Source organism: Balaenoptera borealis, assembly GCF_965194805.1.
Source record: "Balaenoptera borealis genome assembly, chromosome: 8".
Taxonomy (NCBI): domain Eukaryota; kingdom Metazoa; phylum Chordata; class Mammalia; order Artiodactyla; family Balaenopteridae; genus Balaenoptera; species Balaenoptera borealis.
The window spans coordinates 96,166,675-96,193,212 of NC_138865.1; the positions used below are offsets into that span (position 1 = coordinate 96,166,675).

General features: G+C 37.6%; 1 long non-coding RNA gene across 3 annotated transcripts in view; it reads left to right on the top strand.

Moving 5' to 3' along the window:
* LOC309634296 overlaps positions 1-26,538 on the top strand; it is a 514,820-nt gene that overhangs the window by 408,006 nt on the left and 80,276 nt on the right. For 2 of the 3 annotated variants that reach the window (XR_014247943.1, XR_014247944.1), the window contains exon 6: positions 17,013-17,190. This is a non-coding gene — a long non-coding RNA (uncharacterized lncRNA). Of the gene's footprint in view, positions 1-17,012; positions 18,598-26,538 lie in introns of those variants that run through there. The other variant, XR_014247945.1, reaches the window with a different exon arrangement.

Genomic DNA, 26,538 nt, shown 5'->3' on the forward strand with positions numbered 1-26,538 from the left:
GGGAATCTCTCCGCTTTGCCCTCCGCACCCCTGTGGCTGCGCTCTCCTCCGTGGCTCCGAAGCTTCCCCCCTCTGCCACCCGCAGTCTCCGCCCAGGAAGGGGCTTCCTAGTGTGTGGAAACCTTTTCTCCTTCACAGCTTCCTCCCACTGGTGCAGGTCCCGTCCCTATTCTTCTGTCTCTGTTTTTTCTTTTTTCTTTTGCCCTACCCAGGTATGTGGGGGGTTTCTTGCCTTTTGGGAGGTCTGAGGTCTTCTGCCAGTGTTCAGTGGGTGTTCTATAGGAGCAGTTCCACGTGTAGATGTATTTCTGATATATCTGTGGGGAGGAAGGTGATCTCCGCGTCTTACTCTTCCCCCATCTTCTCCTCTCCACAGGAAAAACTCTTAAAAGAACATATAATGGAGGAGGAAGGTGCCTTCCAGAAACTAAAATGAACTATAATAAATTTTAATATTGAGGTATTGCTTACCCACATTTTCATATAATTTAGTATATTACCAACATCTTTCCATGATAATGTGAATCTACATCATTTTAATTGAGCATGGTTTCTTTTTTATTAATATTCTACTTAGTTTTGAAAATGTTCTATAAAATGAATATTTAGCTTGTTTCAGGTATTTTAATAAATATGCTTTAATGAATGTCTTTCTGTACATATTTTTGAAAGGTTTTCTCATGATTTCCTTAGAAGTAGATTTGCTGGATCAGTCATGTTTTAAATTTTGATGTGAATTGCCATTTTTCTTTTCAGGAGAAGTGGGATAATTCATATATTTCAACTAGCATTTTGTGAGAGTCCTCATTTTTCTGCCTCTTTATAAACTCTTGATATTATAAATTTTGTAAATTGTTGCCAATTTAATAGATGAAAAATATCTTCTTTTTTAAATTTGAATCCTTGATTCTTTATTGAAGTTTTGCATCTTTTCAGATGCTTATTATTAATCTTTCAAATTTATTTTGATTTTTCCAGTTCATATCTTTTGACTCTTTTTTATCAATATTTTTTATTGAAGTATAGTTGATTTATAATATTGTGTTAATTTCTGCTATACAGCAAAGTGATTCAGTTATAAATATATATACATTCTTTTTTAATATTCTTTTCTATTATGGATTATAATAGGATAATGAAAATAGTTCCCTGTGCTGTACAGTAGGACCTTGTTTATCCATTCTGTTTATAATAGCTTACATCTGCTGACCCCAGCCTCCCACTCCATCCCTCCCCCAATCCCCTCTACCTTGGCAACCACCAGTCTGTTCTCTATGTCCATGATTCTGTTTCCGTTTCATAGGTAGGTTCAGTAGTGTCATATTTTAGATTCCACCTATAAGTGATATCATATGGTATTGGTCTTTCTATTTCTGACTTACTTCACTTAGTATGATAATCTCTAGTTGCATTCATGTTGCTTGCAAATGGCATTATGTCGTTTTGTTTTTATTTTAAACATCTTTATTGGAGTATAATAGCTTTACAATGGTGTGTTAGTTTCTGCTTTTTAACAAAGTGAATCAGTTATACATATACATATGTCCCCATATCTCTTCCCTCTGCATCTCCTTCCCTCCCGCCCTCCCAATCCCAGCCCTCTACGTGGTCACAAAGCACCAAGCTGATCTCCCTGTGCTATGCGGCTGCTTCCCACTAGCTATCTATTTTACGTTTGGTAGTGTATATATGTCCATGCCACTCTCTCACTTTGTTCCAGCTTACCCTTCCCCCTCCCTGTATCCTCAAGTCCATTCTCTTGTATGTCTGCATCTTTATTCCCATTTTGCCCCTAGGTTCTTCATGACCTTTTTTTTTTTTTTTTTAGATTCCATATATATGTGTTAGCATACAGTATTTGTTTTTCTCTTTCTGACTTACTTCACTCTGAATGACAGTCTCTAGGTCCATCCACCTTACTACAAATAACTCAGTTTTGTTCCTTTTTATGGCTGAGTAATATTCCATTGTATATATGTGCCACATCTTCTTTATCCATTCATCTGTTGATGGACATTTAGGTAGTTGTCATGTCTTAGCTATTGTGAATAGTGCTGCTATGAACATAGGGGTACATGTATCTTTTTGGATTATAGTTTTGTCTGGGTATATGCCCAGGAGTGGGACTGCTGGATCATATGGTAATTCTATTTTTAGTTTTCTGAGGAACATCCATACCGTTTTCCACAGTGGCTGCACTAACTTATATTCCTACCAGCAGTGTAGGAGGGTTCCGTTTTCTCCATACCCTCTCCAGCATTTGTTATTTGTAGACTTCTTAATGATGACCATTTTGACCAGTGTGAGGTGGTACCTCATTGTAATTTTGATTTGCATTTTTCTAATAATTAGCAATGGTGAGCATCTTTTCATGTGCCTATTGGCCATCTGTATTTCTTCTTCATATCTTTTGACTCTTTATTTTACTTTTTAGCAAAATAATACACATACATAGTTTAAAAGTTCCACTAGAACAGAAGGATTACTAGCAAAAAATAGCATTTGTCTGTCCCATATTTCTTACCCTCCCAATTCTGCTACCCAAAGGTAACCATGCTCAACTCTTGTAATGGTTTCTTCTGATATTTAACTTCATGTTTCTAAATTATTTGCTTCTGTGTTCCTTTTTTATTTTTAAATTTCAGATATTAGTTCTTGATTTCCTACTAGGTAAAAGGAGGATTTAGCTTTCTTTCCATGTTCTTCCCATCCCACCCTGTCCATACAGACATATTCAGTTCTCTTCGACCATCCTTTCAATGCAGATACATCATAATTTGGGGCTAAATGTATAATTCACTATTTACATCATTATTACATGAATACTATTCATAGCTCAGTAAGTATAGTACATAGTTTAGGTTTTCTTTATGGTTCAGCTTTTTGTTTTGCCTGGAGTTAATAATTATCTCGTTTGGGGCCTTGCACTTAATCGTCCATGTACACAAATCTCTATCACCAAAATTTCTGTGAGAGTGCTAAAACTCTTAATAAGTTAAACATTATAGGTGATCTATAATTTCCTTTTAAAAAATGTGTCCATCATTGTGTTCCAATCTCAGCTAGTTGATATTTGGGCCCATTGCAAAAATATCCTCCTAGGACCTCCTCTCCCCATTATTGAAATCCCCTTACAGCCGCCTTGTGTTTCAGCTTCTGTTTTCCTGGACCTCATTTCCTCCTTTTCCCTCATTTTGTTATAGGACATAACTGCAGTATAATACTGAGAAAGGGTACATGGAACCATTTTATTTTTGAAAACTTATATGTCTAAAAGTATGTTTTTCTACCCTCACACTTGATTTGGTAATTTGCTTGTATATGTAACTCTAGGTTGGACACTATTTTTTCCTTCAGAATTTTAAAGGCGTTTTTCTCCACTGTTTGCAGCATCCATGGTGTTGTTAACAAGCCCAACGCTGTTCTGATTCTTGATCTCTTGTGTTTTTGTCTTTCTTTCTGGACGTTTTCAGAATCTTTTCTCTATTCTTTTTTTTTTTTTTTTTTTGGCTGCTTGGGTCTTTGTTGCTGCACGCAGGCTTTTCTCTAGTTGCGGTGGGCAGGGGCTACTCTTCATTGCAGTGCATGGGCTTCTCATTGTGGTGGCTTCTCTTGTTGCAGAGCACAGGCTCTAGGCGCACAGGCTTCAGTAGTTGTGGCTCACGGGCTCTAGAGCACAAGCTCAGTAGTTGTGGCACACAGGCTTAGTTGCTCCGCGGCATGTGGGATCTTCCTGGACCAGGGGTCGAACCCATGTCCCCTGCATTGGCAGGCATATTCTTAGCCACTGTGCCACCAGGGAAGCCCTCTCTTCTCTATTCTTAAAGCACTAAAATTTCATGATGTACTTGCGAGTTCTTTTCTATTACTGGGGCTGATTGGTAGGAGAAGACTTTAGGTAAATTTGTGTCTGTTGGTTTTAGGAAATTTTGGTATTATTTCTTTGATAATTTCTCCCTGTTTTCTGTCTTTCAGACACACACATGTACTCATTCTTTCTGGAACTCCTATTGGTTAGACCTCTTGAATTAATCCTCTAATTTCTCATATTTTAGCTCCCATTTTCTCTCATTGGCTGATTGTTCTGTTTTCTAGAAAAATTTCTAGACTTTCTAGACTCTAAGACCTTCCAGTTTCTACTGGATATTTTATGTTAGCAATCATATTGTCATGTTGTGGTGGTTTTTTTAATTCCCCGCATGCTCTCTTTTTATAATGTCTTGTTCTTTTTTCTTCATGAATTCCATGTCTTCTCTTATTGTTACAAAGGTATTATATTTTTAACCTTTCTTCTCCTTGTGTTATAGCTTTTCTTCTCTGTTAATTTTGGTTTCTGTCTTTCATACTGGAGTCTTTCCACATAAATCTTGTGACCCTTGTCAATCTGTATTTTGGAATCAGGCATTGGAATGCTAATTAAAAGCTATGAGTAGAGGCACAGGGTTGGTATGCTTATGGAGCAGAATGCCATTACCAAAGCATCAGAGTCACTCACCTTTCTGTTCTCTATACTAAGATTTTTTAAAATGTTATTGACATCTCCCATTTGTGTTGTCTCTTCTGTTGTATTTTTTGTCTTAAGGTCCATACTTTGTCATTCCTTTGTTGTCATTATAGTGGATTTCTTGGCGGGAACCAAGATAAATGTATGTGTTCAAGCTGTGATGCTTAACTGGAAATCTATACCCACTTTTTTTTCCATTGAGATGTTCGTCTGTGTCCTGTCATTTTAATAATTCTATATATAGTAACAATATTTATTTAAATGTGTTTTATTTTATTTTTTATTTACTCCTAATTATTTGATATTCTGTACAAAAAATTTTAATCCTTATATAGTCAAATTTCTCAAGTGTATCATCATATCTAGAAAAAAATTCCTCATTCTAAAATTTTCTGCAATATGTTTTTCTATTTTTTTTTTAAAGCTGGGCTTTTAATTTTTTAAAAAATAAATTTATTTACTTTTGGCTGTGTTGGGTCTTCGTTGCTGCGCGTGGGCTTCCTCTAGTTGTGGTGAGTGGAGGCTACTCTTCATTGTGGTGTGTGGGCTTCCCATTGTGATGGCTTGTCTTTTTTTGCAGAGCATGGGCTCTAGGTGCACGGGCTTTAGTAGCTAAGGCATGCAGGCTCAGTAGTTGTGGATCACGGGCTCTAGAGCTCAGGCTCAGTAGTTGTGGTGCACGGGCTTAGTTGCTCTGTGGCATGTGGGATCTTCCCGGACCAGGGCTCGAACCCGTGTCCCCAGCATTAGCAGGCAGATTCTTAACCACTGCGCCACCAGGGAAGTCCCTCTATTTATTTTATAATTTTCCTAATTAAATTTTTAACTTTGAATGTAATTTTGTTTATGTTGTGATATGGGTATCAGTTTATTTTGTAATAAATGGAAACTAAAGCAATATCTGACAATTTGTTCTCACCATTCTTATAGTATATCTATATCATATTTTATATTCTCATAAATCTTGGATCCATTTCTAGGTTCTCTATTTTATATCTGTAATAGCCACACCCATTGCCAGATCTGTATTACAGTTTAAAGATACTCGTTTGGTAGTGCATTTTGATATCTTCAATGGCAAATGTCCCCACTCCTTGTTCTTCTCTATTATGTATTCTTCTTATGGCTCCCAACTACATTTTTTGAAATGAAATTTGGGTCAGTTTTCCACTTTGAAAAAAATTCATTGCAATTTTTAATAGTCTGTATAAAATTTTAGATTAACTTAAGAGAAAATTCACACTCTTACTTGTTTGAGTCTTCTTATCTAGAAACATGAATGTCTCAGGGATATTCAAGTCTTCTTTCACAGTTTTCTTTATAGAGTTTCTGTACATATTTTCCATAAGATGTAATTTTATTCCAGCTATTATTTCTATACATGAATACCATAGATTTTGAAATTTGCTTACCTTTTTGAATTCTATCATTCTATTATCTTTGAACAATTTTAGTTAATTTTTCCATATTTTTATTTATTATTCAATAAATATTTCAACTCCTACTAAGTTCCAGAAAGTATTAGCCATTCAGGACATAATGTTAAATAAGAAGAGACATGGTGGAGGGACCTTCAAGATGGCAGAGGAGTAAGACGTGGAGATCACCGTCCTCCCCACAAATACATGACAAATACATTTACATGTGGAACAACTCCTACAGAACACCTACTGAACGTGGGCAGAAGACCTCAGACTTCCCAGAAGGCAAGAAACTCCCCACGTACCTGGGTAGGGCAAAAGGAAAAAGAAAAAACACAGACAAAAGAATAGGGGCAGGACCTGCACCTCTGGGAGAGAGCTGTGAAGCAGAAAAAGTTCCACACACTAGGAAGACCCTTCACTGGTGGAGACTGGGGGTGGGTGGGGGGGAAGCTTTGGAGCCACGGAGGAGAGCGCAGCAACAGGGGTGCAGAGGGCAAAGCAGAGAGATTCTGGCACAGAGGATTCATGCCAACCAGCACTCACCAGCCCGAGAGGCTTGTCTGCTCACCTGCCGGGGCAGGTGGGGGCTGGGACCTGAGGCTCCTGCTTCGGAGGTCAGATCCCAGGGAGAGGCCTGGGGTTGGCTGTGTGAACACAGTCTGAAGAGGGCTAGTGTGCCACAGCTAGCTGTGAGGGAGTCCAGGGAAAAGTCTGGAGCTGCCTAAGAGGCAAGAGACCATTGTTTCGAGGTGCATGAGGAGAGGGGATTCAGAACACTGCCTAAAGGAGCTTGAGAGACAGGTGTGAGCCGCGGATATCGGTGCACACACCAGAGACGGGCATGAAACACTAAAGTTGCTGCTGCAGCCACCAAGAATCCTGTATGCAAGCACAGGTCACTATACAAACCTCCCCTCCCGGGAGCCTGTGCAGCCCACCATGGCCAGAGTCCTGAGATCCAGGGACAAGTTCCCAGGAGAACACACGGTGCGCCTCAGGCTGGTGCAATGTAATGCTGCTCTCTGTGGCCGCAGGCTCACCCCGCATTCCATACCCCTCCCTCCCCACAGCCTGAGTGAGCCAGAGGCCCCTAATCAGCTGCTAATTTAACCCCGTCCTGTCTGGGCAGGGAACGGACGCCCTCAGGCGACCTACACGCAGAGGCAGGGCCAAATCCAAAGATGAACCCCAGGAGTTGTGCAAACAAAGAAGAGAAAGGGAAATCTCTCCCAGCAGCCTCAGGAGCAGTGGATTAAATCTCCACAATGAACTTGATGTGCCTGCATCTGTGGAATACCTGAATAGACAACAAATCATCCCAAAATTGAGGCGGTGGACTTTGGGAGCAATTGTAGACTTGGGGTTTGCTTTCTGCATCTAATTTGTTTCTGGTTTTATGTTTATCTTAGTTTAGTATTTAGAGCTTATTATAATTGGTAGATTTGTTTATTGATTTGGTTACTCTCTTCCTTTTTTTAATATATATATATTTTTTTTCCTTTTCTCTTTTTGTGAGTGTGTATGTGTATGCTTTTTTGTGTGATTTTGTCTGTATAGCTTTGCTTTTACCATTTCTCCTAGGGTTCTGTCTGTCTGGGGGTTTTTTTGTTTTCTTTTTATTAGTATAATTTTTAGTGCTTGTTATCATTGGTGGATTTGTTATTTGGTTTGGATGCTCACTTCTTTCTTTCTTTCTTTCTTTCTTTCTCTCTTTTTTTACTTTTTTATTTTTTTATTTTTAATAATTTTTTAAATTTTTTAGTTTAATAACTGTATTTAATTTAATTTAATTTATTTATTTATTTTTCTTTCTCACTTTTCTTCTGAGCCATGTCGCTGACATGGTCTTGGCGCTCCGGCCAGGTGTCAGGCCTGAGCCTCTGAGGTGGGAGAGCCAAGTTCAGGACAGTGGTTCAACAGAGGCCTCCTGGCCCCATGTAATATCAAACAGCGAAAGCTCTCCCAGAGATCTCGATCTCAACGCCAAGACCCAGCTCCACTCAAAGACCAGCAAGCAACAGTGCTGGACACCCTATGCCAAACAACTAGCAAGACAGTAACACAACCCCACCCATAAGCAGAGAGGCTGCCTAAGATCATAATAAGGTCACAGACACCCCAAACACACCACCGGATGTGGTCCTGCCCACCAGAAAGACAAGATCCATCCTCATTCACCAGAACACAAGCACCAGTCCCCTCCACCAGAAAGCCTCCACAACCCACTGAACAAACGTTAGCCACTGGGTGCAGACACCAAAAACAATGGGAACTATGAACCTGCAGCCTATGAAAAGGAGACCCCAAACACAGTAAGATAAGCAAAATGAGAAGACAAAGAAACACACAGCAGATGAAGGAGCAAGGTAAAAGCCCACCAGATGAAACAAATGAAGAGGAAATAGGCAGTCTACCTGAAAAAGAATTCAGAGTAATGATAGTAAAGATGATCCAAAATCTTGGAAATATAATGGAGAAAATAAAAGAAACGCTTAACAAGGACCTAAAGAGCAAACAAACAGTGATGAACAACACAATAAATGAAATTAAAAATTCTCTGGAAGGAATCAATAGTAGAACAACTGAGGCAGAAGAACGGATAAGTGACCTGGAATATAAAATACTGGAAATAACTACCACAGAGCAGAATAAAGAAAAAAGAATGAAAAGAACTGAGGACAGTCTCAGAGACCTCTGGGACGACATTCAACACACCAACATTCGAATTATAGGGGTCCCAGAAGAAGAAGGGAAAAAGAAAGGGTCTGAGAAAATATCTGAAGAGATTAGAGTTGAAAATTTCCCTAACATGGGAAAGGAAATAGTCAATCAAGTCCAGGAAGCGCAGAGAGTCCCATACAGGATAAATCCAAGGAGAAACATGCCAAGACATATTAATCAAACTATGAAAAATTAAACACAAAGAAAAAATATTAAAAGCAGCAAGGGAAAAGCAACAAATAACACACAAGGGAATCCCCATAAGGATAATAGCTTGTCTTTCAGCAGAAACTCTGCAAGCCAGAAGGGAGTGGCAGGATGTATTTAAAGTGATGAAAGGCAAAAACCTACAACCAAGATTACTCTACCCAACAAGGATCTCATTCAGATGTGATGGAGAAATTAAAACCTTTACAGACAAGCAAAAGCTGAGAGAGTTCAGCACCACCAAACCAGCTTTACAACAAATGCTAAAGGAACTTCTCTAGGCAGGAAACACAAGGGAAGGAAAAGACCTACAATAACAAACCCAAAACAATTAAGAAAATGGTAATAGGAATATACATATTGATAATTACCTTAAATGTAAATGGATTAACTGCTCCAACCAAAAGATATAGACTGGCTGAATGGATACAAAACAAAGACCCAATATATGCTGTCTACGAGAGACCCACTTCAGACCTAGGGACACATACAGACTGAAAGTGATGGGATGGAAAAAGATATTCCATGCAAATGGAAATCAAAAGAAAGCTGGAGTAGCAATTCTCATATCAGACAAAATAGACTTTAAAGACTATTACAAGAGACAAAGAAGGACAGAACATAATGATCAAGGGATGTATTCATGAAGAAGATATAACAATTTTAAATATTTATGCACCCAACATAGGAGCACCTCAATATATAAGGCAAACTCTAACAGCCATAAAAGGGGAAGTCGACCATAACACAATAATAATAGGGGACTATAACACCCCACTTTCACCAATGGACAGATCATCCAAAATGAAAATAAATAAGTGTGGGGTTTCTGTATGTATGAAATTAAATTCGATTTCCTCCTGTTAAAAAAAAAAGAAAATAAATAAGGAAACACATGCTTTAAATGATACATTAAACAAGATGGACTTAACTGATATTTATAGGACATTCCATCCAAAAACAACAGAATACACTTTCTTCTCAAGTGCTCATGGAACATTCTCCAGAGTAGACCATATTTGGGTAACAAATCAAGCCTTGGTAAATTTTAAAAAATTGAAATTGTATCAAGTATCATTTCTGACCACAATGCTATGAGACTAGATATCAATTAAAGGAAAAAAATCTGTAAAAATCACTAACACATGGAGGCTATTCAATACACTACTGAATAACCAAGAGGTCACTGAAGAAATCAAAGAGGAAATCAAAAAATACCTAGCAACAAATGACAATGAAAACACGACGACCCAAAACCTAGGGGATGCAGCCAAAGCAGTTCTAACAGGGAAGTTTATAGCAATACAATCCTACCTCAAGAAACAAGAAACATCTCAAATAAACAACCTAAGCTTATACCTAAAGCACTTAGAGAAAGAAGAACAAAAAAACCCCAAAGATAGCAGAAGGAAAGATATCATAAAGACCCGATGAGAAATAAATGAAAAAGAAATGAAGGAAACAATAACAAAGATCAATAAAACTAAAAGCTGGTTCTTTGAGAAGATAAACAAAATTGACAAACCATTAGCCAGACTCATTGAGAAAAAAAGGGAGAAGACTCAAATCAATTGAATTAGAAATGAAAAAGGAGACGTAACAACTGACACTGCAGAAATACAAAGGATTATGAGAGATTACTACAAGCAACTGTATGCCAATAAAATGGACAACCTGGAAGAAATGGACAAATTCTTAGAAAAGCACAATCTTCTGAGACTGAACCAGGAAGAAATAGAAAATATAAATAGACCAATCACAAGCACTGAAAATGAAACTGTGATTAAAATCTTCCAACAAACAAAAGCCCAGGACCAGATGGCGTCACAGGCGAATTCTATCAAACATTTAGAGAAGAGCTAAAACCTATCCTTCTCAAACTCTTCCAAAATATAGCAGAGGGAGGAACACACCCAAGTTCATTCTACGAGGCCACCATGACCCTGATACCAAAAACAGATAAAGATGTCACAAAAAAAGAAAACTACAGGCCAATATCACTGATGAATATAGGTGCAAAAATCCTCAACAAAATGCTAGCAAACAGAATCCAGCAGCACATTAGAAGGATCATACACCATGATCAAGTGGGGCTATCCCAGGAATGCAAGGATTCTTCCGTGTATGCAAATCAATCAATGTGATACACCATATTGACAAATTGAAGGAGAAAAACCATATGATCATCTCAATAGAGGCAGAAAAAGCTTTTGACATAATTCAACACCTATTTATGATAAAAACCCTCCAGAAAGTAGGCATAGAGAGAACTTACATCAACATAATAAAGGCCGTATATGACAGACCCACAGGCAACATCTTTCTCAATGGTGAAAAACTGAAACCATTTCCACTAACATCAGGAACAAGACAAGGTTGCCCATTCTCACCACTATTATTCAACATAGTTTTGGAAGTTTTAGCCACAGCAATCAGAGAAGAAAAAGAAATAAAAGGAATCCAAATCGGAAAAGAAGAAGTAAAGCTGTCACTGTTTGCAGATGACATGATACTATACATAGAGAATCCTAAAACTGCCACTAGAAAACTACTAGAGCTAATCAATGAATTTGGTAAAGTAGCAGGATACAAAATTAATGCACAGAAATCTCTTGCATTCCTATACACTAATGATGAAAAATCTGAGAGTGAAATTAAGAAAACGCTCCCATTTACCATTGCAACAAAAAGAATAAAATATCTAGGAATAAACCTACCTAAGGAGACAAAAACCTGTATGCAGAAAATTATAGGACACTGATGAAAGAAATTAAAGATGATACAAATAGATGGAGAGATATACCATGTTCTTGGATTGGAAGAATCAACATTGTGAAAATGACTCTACTACCCAAAGCAATCTACAGATTCAATGCAATCCCTATCAAACTACCACTGGCATTTTTCACAGAACTAGAACAAAAAATTTCACAATTTGTTTGGAGACACAAAAGACCCCGAATAGCCAAAGCAATCTTGAGAACGAAAAATGGAGCTGGAGGAATCAGGCTCCCTGACTTCAGACTATATTACAAAGCTACAGTAATCAAGACAGTTTGGTACTGGCACAAAAACAGAAACATAGATCAATGGAACAGGATAGAAAGCCCAGAGATAAACCCACGCACATATGGTCACCTTATCTTTGATAAAGGAGGCAAGCATATACAGTGGAGAAAAGACAGTCTCTTCAATAAGTGGTGCTGGGAAAATTGGACAGGTACATGTAAAAGTATGAAACTAGAACACTCCCTGACACCATACACAAAAATAAACTCAAAATGGATTAAAGACCTAAATGTTAAGCCAGACACTATCAAACTCTTAGAGGAAAACATAGGCAGAACACACTATGACATAAATCGCAGCAAGATCCTTTTGACCCAGCTCCTAGAGAAATGGAATAAAAAGAAAAATAAACAAATGGGGCCTAATGAAACTTCAAAGCTTTTGCACAGCAAAGGAAACCATAAACAAGACCAAAAGACAACCCTCAGAATGGGAGAAAATATTTGCAAATGAAGCAACTGACAAAGGATTAATCTCCAAGATTTACAAGCAGCTCATACAGCTCAATAACAAAAAAACAAACAACCCAATCCAAAAATGGGCAGAAGACCTAAACAGACATTTCTCCAAAGAAGATATACAGATGGCCAACAGACACATGAAAGAATGCTCAACATCCTTAATCATTAGAGAAATTCAAATCAAAACTACAATGAGGTATCATCTCACACCGGTCAGAATGGCCATCATCAAAAAATCTAGAAACAATAAATGCTGGAGAGGGTGTGGAGAAAAGGGAACACTCTTGCACTGTTGGTGGGAATGAAAATTGATACAGCCACTATGGAGAACAGTATGGAGGTTCCTTCAAAAACTAAAAATAGAACTACCATACGACCCAGCAATCCCACTCCTGGGCATATACCCTGAGAAAACCATAATTCAAAAAGAGTCATGTACCAAAATGTTCATTGCAGCTCTATTTACAATAGCCAGGACATGGAAGCAACCAAAGTGTCCATCACCGGATGAATGGATAAAGAAGATGTGGCACATATATACAATGGAATATTACTCAGCCATAAAAAGAAATGAAATGGAGGTATTTGTAATGAGGTGGATGGAGTTAGAGTCTGTCATACAGAGTGAAGTAAGTCAGAAAGAGAAAAACAAATACAGTATGCTAACACATATATATGGAATCTAAGGAAAAAAAAAAAAAAAAGGACATGAAGTACCTAGTGGCAAGATGGGAATAAAGACGCAGACCTACGAAAGAATGGACTTGAGGATATGGGGAGGGGGAGGGGTGAGATGTGACAGGGTGAGAGAGTGTCATGGACATATATACACTACCAAATGTAAAATAGATAGCTAGTGGGAAGCAGCCGCATAGCACAGGGAGATCAGCTCGGTGCTTTGTGACCACCTAGAGGGGTGGGATAGGGAGGGTGGGAGGGAGGGAGATGCAAGGGGGAAGAGATATGGGAACATATGTATATGTATAACTGATTCACTTTGTTTTAAAGCAGAAACTAACACACCATTGTAAAGCAATTATACTTCAATAAAGATGTTAAAAAAAAAATTAATGCACAAAAATCTCTTACATTTCTATACACTAATGATGAAAAATCTGAAAGAGAAATTCAGGAAACACTCCCATTTACTATTGCAACAAAAAAAGTAAAATACCTAGGGCTAAACCTACCTAAGGAGACAAAATACCTGTATGTAGAAAACTATAAGACACTGATGAAAGAAATTAAAGATGATACAAATAGATGGAGAGATATACCATGTTCTTGGATCGGAAGAATCAACATTGTGAAAACGAGTATACTATCCAAAGCAATCTACAGATTCAAATCATTCCCTATCAAACTACCAATGGCATTTGTCAGAGAAGTAGAACAAAACATTGTATAATTTGTATGGAAACACAAAAGACCCCGAATAGCCAAAGCAATCTTGAGAAAGAAAACAGAGCTGGAGGAATCAGGCTCCCTGACTTCAGACTATACTACAAAGGTACAGTAATCAAAACAGTATGGTACTGGCACAAAAACAGAAATATAGATCAATGGAACAGGATAGAAAGCCCAGAGATAAACCCACACACATATGGTCACCTTATCTTTGATAAAGGAGGCAAGAATATGCAATCAAGAAAAGACATCCTCTTCAATAAGTGGTGCTGGGAAAACTGCACAGCTACATGTAAAAGAATGAAATTAGAACACTCCCTAACACCATACACAAAAATAAACTCAAAATGGATTAAAGACCTAAATGTAAAGCCAGACACTATCAAACTCTTAGAGGAAAACATAGGCAGAACATTCTATGGCATAAATCACAGCAAGATCCTTTATGACCCACCTCCTAGAGAAATGGAAATAAAAATAAAAATAAACAAATGGGACCTAATGAAACTTAAAAGCTTTTGCACAGCAAAGGAAACCATAAACAAGATGAAAAAACCATCAGAATGTGAGAAAATATTTGCAAACGAAGCAACTGACCATGGATTAATCTCCAAAATATACAAGCAGCTCATGCAGCTCAATATCAAAAAAACAAAACAACCGAATCCAAAAATTTAGGCAGAAGACCTAAATAGACATCTCTCCAAAGATGATATACAGATTGTCAACAAAGACATGAAAGGATGCTCAACATCACTAGTCATTAGAGAAATGCAAATCAAAACTACAATGAGTTATCACCTCACACTGGTCAGAATGGCCATCATCAAAAAATCTAGAAACAATAAATGCTGGAGAGGGTGTGGAGAAAAGGGAACCCTCTTGCGCTGTTGGTGGGAATGTAAATTGATACAGCCACTATGGAGAACAATATGGAGGTTCCTTAGAAAACTAAAAATAGAACTACCATAGGACCCAGCAGTCCCATTCCTGGGCATATACCCTGAGAAAACCATAATTCAAAAAGAGTCATGTACCAAAATATTTATTGCAGCTCTATTTACAATAGACAGGACATGGAAGCAACCTAAGTGTCCATTGACAGATGAATGGATAAAGAAGACGTGGCACATATATACAATGGAATATTACTCAGCCATAAAGAGAAACGAAATTGAGTTATTTGTAGTGAGGTGGATGGACCTAGAGACTGACATACAGAGTTAAGTAAGTCAGAAAGAGAAAAACAAATACCGTATGCTAACACATATATATGGAATCTAAAAAAAAAAAAAAAAATCGTTCTGAAGAACCTAGGGGCAGGACAGGAGTAGAGACATAGACGTAGAGAATGGACTTGAGGACACAGGGAGGGGGAAGGGTAAGCTGGGACGAAGTGAGAGAGTGGCATGATCAGATATACACTACCAAATGTAAAATAGATAGCTAGTGGGAAGCAGCTGCATAGCACAGGGAGATCACCTCAGTGCTTAGTGTCCACCTAGAGAAGTGGGATAGGGAGGGTGGGAGGGAGGTGCAGGAGGGAGAGCATATGGGGATATGTGTATATATATAGCTGATTCACTTTGTTATACATCAGAAACTAACACAACACTGTAATGCAATTATACTGCAATAAAAATGTTAAAAAAAAAAGAAGAGACATGGTTCTTGCCCTTTGATAGATAATTATATCATTTTGAAATGATGATTACATTTTCCTTTCCAATTATTTTTCGTACTTATTTTTATTATTCTATCAATTGACTAAGATCTCCAATCCAATATTGAAAAACAGTAAGGATAAGCTTCATCTTTCTTTTATTTATAACATTTGAACAAATATGTCTAATATTTCTCATTAGGTGTGATGTTTGCTGCTAGAGTCTGATTTTTGAAAACTTTATCATGTTAAGGAATTTTCCTTCTGCATTCTGTTTATAAAAGGTTTATAATCAGAAATGTTGAATTTCATTAAAGCCCATTTAATTGTTAATGTAATTAACATGTTAAACCATCCTTGAATTCCTGTATAAACCCCGCTTGGTAATTTCTGAGTGTTCTATTTTTATCCTGCTTGACAGAATCTAGTAATGTTTTATTTAGGATTCTTGTATCTTTAGGAATAAAAAGATTGATCTATAGTTTTCTTTTACTGTGATCCTTTTTGAAGTTTGATATTAAAATTATGCTAACCTCAAAGTGAATGGGAAAGTTTCCCAGAGCTCTGTTTTTAAAGACATATTTATTTAATAAATATTTTCAAAAGCAGAGTAATTTTCTTGCCTTTGAGAGTTTGAAACAATACACAGACAAAATTAGCCATATTTATTCTTTAATGATGTCCCTTTGACACCTATTCAATTTTATCTTTGGTTATTGATCTGCTCATTACTTGTTTTTTTAAGAACCAACTTGGGAACATACTTTTCCCTTGAAAATCATCCATCTATTTTATTAAATGTATTGGAATAAAGCAGCATTTATTATTCATTTGTGAGTTTTAAAATATCTTCCAGACCTGTGATTTTCATCACCCTCTCAATCCTCGTTTATTTGTGTTTTCACTCCTTGGACCTTTGTTCAATTTCTCAGAGGGCTATTTTTTGGGGTTATGCTTTTTGGTGGTATAAATACATTTTTCAATGTCTATAATTCCTTGATCATTGATATTTATTGTAGAGAAGAAGACGACACCTGGGTTTAATTTTTTACCTTAAAAGTAAAAGCTAAGATGTAACTATTTGAAGAGATAACAGAGTAAACAGGAATGGAATAGGGAGCTGTAAAAGGTGTATCTGAGGGAGTTGATCAGAAATAACTAATTTGGGGGTCAAATGTAGACCCATTGTATCTGTGCAGAGAGGATAGGCTTTACCAGAGCCCATGTCTGGTAAATTATGTGGATAGTTTCTATGTAAGATCATAGACACTCATAGCATGCAGGAATTGGCTAGAAAATTACTCCCATTTCCTCATTATATAGATGCAGAAACTATGCTACAAAGAGTTGAAGTGACTTACTCAAAGTTACACAGCATGCTAATTAGATGATTGAGGACTACTTAATACAATAGAGTTATTTGCACTATACAACACTTCTTTTGTTTTAAAAGAAAATATATATTTAGGTTAATAGGAAGAAATGCAGGGATACTTCTGTAAATGTTTTATAAGTATTGTTTTGATACGATGCCAGACTTCGTCTTCATTTCCTAGGTGAAGAACTGGAGACATAGAGGATTGAAGAAGAGCAAGTCATGATCAAAATCAAGTCTGAAACCTCTTTCTATTGATTGCCTTACCTGTCAGTAACTCAATAAGCAACACTGCCTCTTTCAAAAATCAATGAACGGAAATGCTATGAGGAAACAAATTGGGAGAAATCTTCATTCTTGTAAGTATTCACAGAAAAGACTTTAATTGTTGCTATTCTTTACTTATTAAAATAGGGAAAATTAAAAGAATGATAATACTCAGTGCTTGCAAGAATCCAGGGAAATTGAGGCCCATATATTATTGTAAAATAACAATCTTTGGAAAGACAAACTAGCCAACTAAGGAAAAATGCTATATGAATGAAGGTACTTGTTGTGGCAGTTTCTAATGAAAAAAGACTTGAAGCAACAGACTTAGTCAGAGGAGAAGGTCTAAGTAAATTGTGGTACACATGAGAATATTGTATAGCTAACAAAAATATCCTTATCATCAGGAATACAAGCATGAAACAATGCCTATACCTCTGTGTACTCACTTCTCTACACTTGGCTCAGTCAGCTCCACGCACACTGAAATTAAGGTGAAGGCCAGCTGGACTCCTTTTTTCTTTTTATTTTTTTAATTGAGGTATCATTGATGTACAATATTATATAAGTTTCAAGTGTAAAACATAGTTGTTCATGATTTTTAAAGGGCTTATTCCATTTGTATTTATTATGAAATATTGGCTATATTCCCTGTGTTGTACAACCAACTAGACTCTTATCCCGGGACTTTGGGAAGAATCTGCTTCCAGCCTCATTCAAGTTGTTGGTAGAATTCAGTATTTTGCATTTGCAGGACTGAGATTTTCATCTTCTTTCTGGCTGTTCGCTTGTGGGTTCACTGTCATCTCTAGAGGCTTCTCCGAGGCCCTTCCATGTGGCCCCCTCCATCTGAGCATTAGAGAACCTCCCTTATGTTGTTCCTCACTTTCTCTTTTGCTACCAACTGGAGAAAACTCTACTTTTATTGGGCTCATGTGATTAGGTTAGGCCCATTTGCAATGGGTTAGGCCCATTGACCTGTCTTAAGGTCAATGTCTGCAAAATCCCTTTTGCCACATAACATAATCATGGAAATCAAACCAAGGAGCAAAGGGTACCATGGGGTCATATTAAAATTCTGCCTGCCATGCCACAGATTGGGCTCACTCTCTCACTTCCTTTAGGTCTTTTCTCAGTTGTTAACTTTTCAGCAAAGTGTTTCCTGGAATCTATCTAAAATTTCAACTGCTCCTCTTATCCCCACCCAAACTTCTACCCCCTTTGCCTGTTTTTGTTTTTGTTTTTAATTTCTTCTTTAGCACTTATCATCTAATGTACAATGTGTCTTACTTATTTATATTGTTTGTTATCTGTCTTCTCCAGCACATGTAATCTCAAAGAGATCAGGGACTTTGTTGTTCTCACTGGTAGAATGGTGCCTGGAACATAACAAATACTCAGTAAATATGCGTTTAATGAGTGAATAAATGATACAAAATTATATAGAGAGTATGATTACAATTATTTAAAAATATGAATGCATGTAAACACAATTAAAATAGTATTGTTAAGATGGTAAGATTTTAATAGCTTAAAAATCTATTTCCCAAGCTTTGCACTATTTTTATATTGACATAACAAAGAAAAGACCCCATAGAAGGGGCTGTTCTCTGGGTAGTGGGAATTAGCCAAGTATGACATACCTTGTGAGCAGGTAATTTTGAGGTAATGCTAAGGACTCAGCAGCTCATCATAGGCAGAAAAATATGCCAGAGGCAATGTGGAAGAGGAGAAAGAGCATGGGAGATGGAATCGCAAAGACCTGGATTTGAGTCTCTCTTCAAGTATTTACGAGTCGGGTGACTTGAAAAGTAACTTAAACCCTCTGAGCCTATTTTCTCACTACATAAATAAGGACACTAACTACTTTCATCACTGGGTTGCCATAAGGATCATGTAAGATGCTCAGTATTACTTTGATTCATGTCATCCAGCCTATTCACCCTTGTGATGGCCAAGAGAAAGGCTTCTCATGCTTTACCAACTTCTCTTCTTCATCTAACTTGTGTGCAGTTACAGAAAAGGACTTTCTTGTTAGGGTAGGTTGATTTTCCCATGAAAGAAATATCACCGATTTTTTTTTAAAGCAATATTGGTTTCCAATAATTGTAACTAGCTTAAAATAACAGAAACAGAAATTCCTATGTGGATAACAAAATTTCCCTTTGAGTTCCAAAGGATCTCCTGGCACTCTCAAATTATTGTACCTTGAAATTGTTTCAATAACTGCATTCTTTATGACAGGAGTTTGAATATCAAATATTGGTCACTACAAGAATATTAAATTTTTAATCAGAAATAGGGAAAAATTACTTTAAGCTCTGATACTATCAATTTCTCATTATTTGACCTTGAACCATTCACCTTACTTCTCTTTGCCTTCTGGTACATTTTGAGAATCCTTGCATGCATGAACAAATGACTCTTTGTGGAAAGATAATTCCCATAGCAATAAAAGTGATTACATTTTAAGCATCTAGGATATTCCAGGCGCAGTGCTATATTCTTTACATACATTATCTTAAAAGCTCAAAACAAGTCAACCAGCTGATATCATTGTCTCCATTTTATCCACAAGAAAGCTGAGGCTTAGAGAGATCAAATAAATTCTTGAGAGTAGCACAACAAAATGCTAGAATTGATCTCCTGCTATAATCTCTTAACATCATTTTGCATTTGGATTATTCTTTTCAATGCATTTACTCTCTGGCCCAATTTTGTGTCAAAGAGGATTTGGTTCAACATTCTATGCCTTTATCTAAGTCTTCAATTAAAAAAAAAAATTAACACAAGTTTGTTTGTTCCTTGCTACACCCCAGGCACCTAGCACACCTATTAGGTAGTAGGTGTTCAATAAATGACTTTTGAATGAATAATGTGGTGCCCTGTGCCATGTCTCCCTTGACATACAGTAGTATTGGCCCTTTCAGTTACAAATCTATTAGATTTTGTTGTTAAGATATCCTTATTTTTGTACTTTTATCTGTAATTACTAAAGGGAGACATGGTGAAATGTTTTGGTGTGGTCGGGTACACTATAGTTTCCCCCAAATTACACTATATCTATAGTTTCCCCCAAATCTACCATTCCGATAATCTTATTTTACAAAAAGGAAAGCTTAAGATGTATCTCGCTTTTCATGAACATATTATTTTTCTCCTCTTTCTTCTCTTAGAGTTCACAAATACTCAATTTTATCATTTGACCCAGAAAACTACTTGGGATAGACATTAAGTGCAATATATATTTTTGCAGCATGTTCTTTTTGGTGAGGCAAGATAGTATTTTCTATCTTAATTCTTATAAGATTTCTGGCAGAATTTTGAGGCTACATTTGGGAACTTCTCTTAACAACAAAAACAGCAATAACCATTTATTCCAAAAGTTGCGTGTATAAACACTGCATAGACACCTGACCTACATTATCTAATTTAATTTCCCCCAAATCTATGAAGTAGGCATGAATATCTGAAATTTACAGATCAGGAATCCAAGACCCAAAGAGCTAACTATTTGCCCAAAGTCACCCATATGGTAAGTAGTAATCAGGATTCAAAGCCAGGTCTCAAATTCCAAAGATTGTGTTTTTAATGAGTATATATGTTGCCCTTTATAACTTTTCAAGGCCAGGAAACACATTAAAAACATCCTAATTTTTTCTTATGATCACTTCACCTGTGTTTGGCTTCAATTTTCTTGTTTTATTTGGATTAGGCTAGGTTATGCTGCAGTGACAAATAGCATCAATTATATTTTAGTGTTGCACTTATGTATCAAAATGCCTTTACATGATTGCAATGACTGGAAGATCATGCTGGAAAGTCATGCACAGGCAATTAACTATTTTAAACTCAAAATGATACATATCACTTCTAGTGGCATATCATGGCCAAACTTCAAGCGGTAGGGAATCACAGCCCTCCATTGTATCACGAAGGAGAGAACAAGCTATCAGTGGACACTGGTAGTGTCTCCACATATCCATGTATTTTCTGCCCTTTTCAGAGTTGAAAATATTCTCTCTACTTTTAAAATTTTTCTTGGGGTATAGTTGATTTACAATGTTGTGTTAGTTTCAGGTGTACAGCAAAGTGAATCTGTTATAAATATACGTATACCCACTCTTTTTTAGATTCTTTTCCCATATAGGCCATTAGAGAGTACTGAGTAGAATTCCCTGTGCTATACAGTAAGTCCTTATTAGTTATTTATTTTATATATAGTAGTGTGTATGTGTCTATCCCAATCTTCCAGTTTATCCCTCCCCCACCTTAACCCCTGGTAGCCATAAGCTTGTTTTCTACATCTGTAACTCTATTTCTGTTTTGTAGGTAAGTTCATTTGTAGTCTTTTTTTTTTTTTTGACTCCACATATAAGTGATATCATATGATATTTGTCTTTCTCTGTCTGACTTACTTCACTCAGTATGACAATCTCTAGGTCCATCCATGTTGCTGCAAATGGCATTATTTCATCCTTTTTTATGGCTGAGTAATAGACATTTCTCCAAAGAAGACATACAGATGGTTAAAAAGCACATCAAAAGATGCTCAACATCACTAACTACCAGAGAAATGCAAATCAAAACTACAATGAGGTATCACCTCACACCAGTCAGAATGGCCATTGTCAAAATATCTACAAACAATAAATGCTGGAGAGGGTGTGGAGAAAAGTGAACCCTCCTACACTGTTGGTGGGAATGTAAACTGGCAGAGCCACTATGCAGAACAGTATGGAGGTTCCTTAAAAAACTAAAAATAGAGCTACCATATAATCCAGCAATCCCACTCCTGGGCATATATCTGGAGAAAACCATAATTTGAAAAGATACATGCACCCCCAATGTTCACTGCAATGTTATTTACAATAGCCAGGACATGGAAGCAACCTAAATGTCCGCCAACAGATAAATGGATAAAGAAGATGTGGTACATACATAAAAAATATTCTTTTTTAAGAGAATCGGTAATGAAGTTCAGTTTTCATTAAAAATTATACCATTATCGGGGCTTCCCTGGTGGCGCAGTGGTTGAGAGTCTGTCTGCCTGCCGGTGCAGGGGACACGGGTTCGAACTCTGGTCTGGGAGGATCCCACATACCGCGGAGCAACTAGGCCCGTGAGCCACAACTACTGAGCCTGCGCGTCTGGAGCCTGTGCTCCGCAGCAGGAGAGGCCACGATGGTGAGAGGCCCACGTGCCACGATGAAGAGTGGCCCCCACTTGCCGCAACTGGAGAAAGCCCTCGCACAGAAACGAAGACCCAACACAGCCAAAAATAAAAAATAAAAAAATAAATAATAAATAAATAAAAAATTAAAAAAAAATTATACCATTATCTATTTTCTTATAATTATACCATTATATATTTTCACATAAAAATTATGCCATTAGTTCCAACACTTGCTTCTTGAACCTTACAAAACTAAGTAAGCCCTTTTGGTTGTCCCTCAAACTTATTGTAAGAATCATGTAAATCTAATTATTATTTTCTGACCAATTGGTCACCTTCATTATTTCCCCACTCTATACATATCCTTTGAAACTCTGCATTAGAGCTCCCTGTACAGTTATACTGACCTCACGGAACTATCCCCACTCTTCTTCAGCATTATGAAACCTTGAGGGTGCAAAGTCATAATTTCAATTTTGTGTGCCTGATGTCCCCAGAGATCTTTTGGAGATTCAAGATGCTTTGAAAAGAAGGACTTAAAATGTTTATTCCTCCCCCACCTTTATTAACAAGCTATTAGAGATGTGCAAAATAAAGAAGTTTTTTTTGTTTTTTTGTTTTGTTTTTTTTTTAAGAAAGAAGCATTCAGGAAAGAGAAACCCAACAAAGGGTGAAAGCGGTGAAGTGAAGTCATAAGATGACAGCTTTTTTCTAGAGAAAAGCCAGTTCAGACTGCAGGAGGAGGATGGAAGATAGAAACTTCTGGGAGAGAAGCTCTCCGGGCAGTCTGTTACATTTGAAAAGTGAACACATAATTGATCTGATGGAAAAAAACTAAGGATAGGTACACTGAAGACCGCTCATGTCAAAAGCAAACATTAAAAACAAAATAATAGTCATTAACTGTAGGAAAAGTAAATATGTTGTGCAAAATGGAACTATACCTGTAGAATTTGTCTCTGCCTTATTCAATATTTAAACAATAACTTAAATACTGCTATTAATTAAACAGAGTTAGATATATCTGTGGTAACTTATTTCCAAATATCTCCCATCCTGTATGCCTTATGCAATGAGAATTTGTCACTCTTCCCATCAAGATGTGGAGTTGATTTCTCCTCCCTCAGAGTTTAGGCTTGCCCTGTCCCTTACGTGGACCCATACACTGCGGTAGAAGCGAATGCTGAAGGCTTGTGAAGCTGGAGTTTAAGAGATCTTGTAGCTTCTGTTTTCAAGCTTTAGGAATGCTTCCTCTTGGAATGCTGCCTTGAGACTGCCATGTTTTGAGGAAGCCCGAGTGAGGCATGTGGAAGAGGACTAAGGAGCCCTGAATGAAAGCTCAGCTGAGTCCAGCTCCTGGCCAGTCCACCAGCTGAATGCAGTTACATAAATGAAGCCAGAAGAACACCCAACTGATGCAAAGCATCCCCAAAAATAATAACTTGTTATTTCCTTAAGCCACTAATTTTGGGGTGATTTGTTATCCCCAAATAGATAACTGAAACAATATCTATATTGGATGGAAAGGAGAGGTGAGGTGATATAAGAGAGCTAAATCATCAACTAAAATGCCAGGAAATTAACAAATAATATTTTCAAAAGAAAAAGAGCACCAGGAGTATATGATGAGAGGTGTGGAGATAGATGCCAGAAGAAACAATTCAAGTGTTTTAAGTTGTTGCCTGGGGCCAGACCATGGGGTGGGCCAGGGGAATGCAGTTTTTCATTACAGACCTCTTAGTTGTATTTGATTTTTAAAATGTGAACATGAATTGCTTTGATAAAAGTAAAATTTATGTATTTTAAAATTATCCCTGGGATATGCAGTCATGTGAAGCTAGGGCATGCGAAGGCCTCAGGGCCTGGCAGATGAATGAGGAGACAGCTCTAATTTGGTAAGTTGCTTTCTGTGGACATCCTGCCCCTAAAGGCTTGTCTTCCCTCTTAGGCCTCCCCTTTCAGTTTCAGTTCTTAGCAACCAGTTAAAAATGAGGGTGTATTTTAATGTACAGGCAAAGGCTTACAAGTAACTTAGAAGAAGAAAAGAAAAACAAAAAAAAACACACAAAAAAAACAAAACAAGAGGCAGCAATGAACTTCCCTTTGTCTTCAGCTAATTTCTATCCTGGCCCCCTTTCTTCTTAGAAGAAAAGGTAGAGAAAAAAAGCCCAGAAGCCCTTGAATTACTAACACCTAAAGTAAAAGAATAATATCTTTAAATCACTGGCTCTGAGAACCTCTCAATAGCCCCAACTCTGTGCAATCTGATTTCTGGAAAAATACTCATAATTGTGTAATCTTTGAGGTCCCTCCTTGTTTGTGACTATGCATGTCATCTTTACATAAATCTTAAAGAATTTGGGGTTCCTCCACTAATATACTATAGGCAGAAATAGCTTTGGAAAATCTGCTTATTTGTATTTCCTCCATCTTTCCCTTTAGAATTCTTAATACCATTCTTTGGCCTATTAAACATGCCTGCTCAAGCCATCCTTTATTTCTTACAGCAACATAGTCTGTGGCTTTGGCTACACAATTCTGACAGCTGGAAAACTTGGTTGGTTCATGCTTTAAAAAAAAAAATCAATCAAAGCAGCTGTTTGGCAAAGTATATTGAATGATTTTCTCATTTTTCAGCAAGCTGTTGTGGAATTACACCACTTCAACTCAATGGTCTCTCATTCTCCCAAATATCTCTACCCTTTAACTGGCTTTCCTTATTCTGTCCTATCCTTGCCTCAGCCCCCAGCTTACCTTACCTTCAAAGGAAGTACCACAGGATTGTGTTTTCTGGTTGGGTGATGCCAGTAATGAAGGTGGAGCTATTCTTGGAGAATGGATCACAGAATATGTGTGTGGTCAGTTTGTATGCAAAAAAATGTTAAGATGGGAGGGCTGAGCAAAGCCCCTGCCTCTGCCTTCTCCATCCTTGCCAGCGTTAGTTACTGGGTCCAACCTTGGCCAGTCCAGCATCATCCCAGGTTGTGCCAGGCCCACCATCCCTAGGACTTGGAATTGAATCTTATGCTCACAGGCTGCTCTCTAACCTGCCAAGTATAACAATAACAAGAACAAGAATAAATGCCAATTGCTGAGCATCTGCTATGGGTCCAAATTGGACTGGCTACTTATTGCTAATCCTTCCACCAGTCCCAAATGTTAGGTATGCTTATTCCCATTTTACAGAAAAGCTTACATCCTGGCCCAGGGTCACGTAACTAGCCACATGTGGAGGCAAGATTTTGATATGTATTTTTCTGACCACAAAACCTCAGTCTACTCTGGATATTACTGGCCTTCTGGGCCCTGCAAACACATACTATTGTGTTGACTTGAAATAAATAGGTCCAAAATAGCTTAGTTCTATCTTACATTGAGTCTCTCTTTCTGAAGAAGCGAGTCTTTCACCACCTCTCTCTTTCTAATGAATTAAGCCCCCTTGATGGTGACATTTGTCTGAATTTGGCCAATGCATTTAACTCTGTTCCTTGAACCCCTGGCAGCTTTGGCAGAGGCCGATATAGAGAATGGCCAGTTCCTTCAGCCCTGGTCTTGCCTGCCTCCCCTCCCTGCTGCCCAAGAACTCTACCCTTAAAATACAAACATCTAAAAAAACTAATGAATGTTATATTCATTACTTATGCATGTCATTGTGTCCTAAGCAGTGTGCTATAGTTTGTGGGGGACAAAACAAATCAAGCACAGATCCTGGCCTCAAGGAGCTACTATCTGTTAGAAGCGGTTGAGTAGTATAGATTTAAACCACTAGTAATAGTAATTGTAATGGTAAGCACCTATATAGCTCTTCCCAGGGGAAGGGCACCTTAAGAAAGTTATTTCACTTTGTCCTCACAATAGCCCAGTGAAGTAGATTCTGTTATCCTATTTTACAAATAATGAAACGGCAACAGATAGGTTAAGATTATGAACCCAGGCAGTCTGGCTCCAGATCTGAGCTCTTAAACACTACTGGGTTTAGTGAAGATACCACATGGGTTGCAGGAGAAACACAGGTCATGGGAACTGAGAGGAGAGAGAAATGTCACTTGGCTGCATAAAGCTAGGAAGGCTTCCTGCAGGAGGTAGCACTTGAGCTAAACCATGAAGGATGGGTAATATCGGGCCATAAGGGATGAGTACACAGGAAGGGAATTTCAGAGGGAGAGAACAGCAATCAGCTGGTTGTTTGAAGGCTCTTGTTGCTGAGGCCTCACCTGCCTCCTGTCTGAGTTGTGACATCAGTCATCAGCCCAGCCCTGCATGC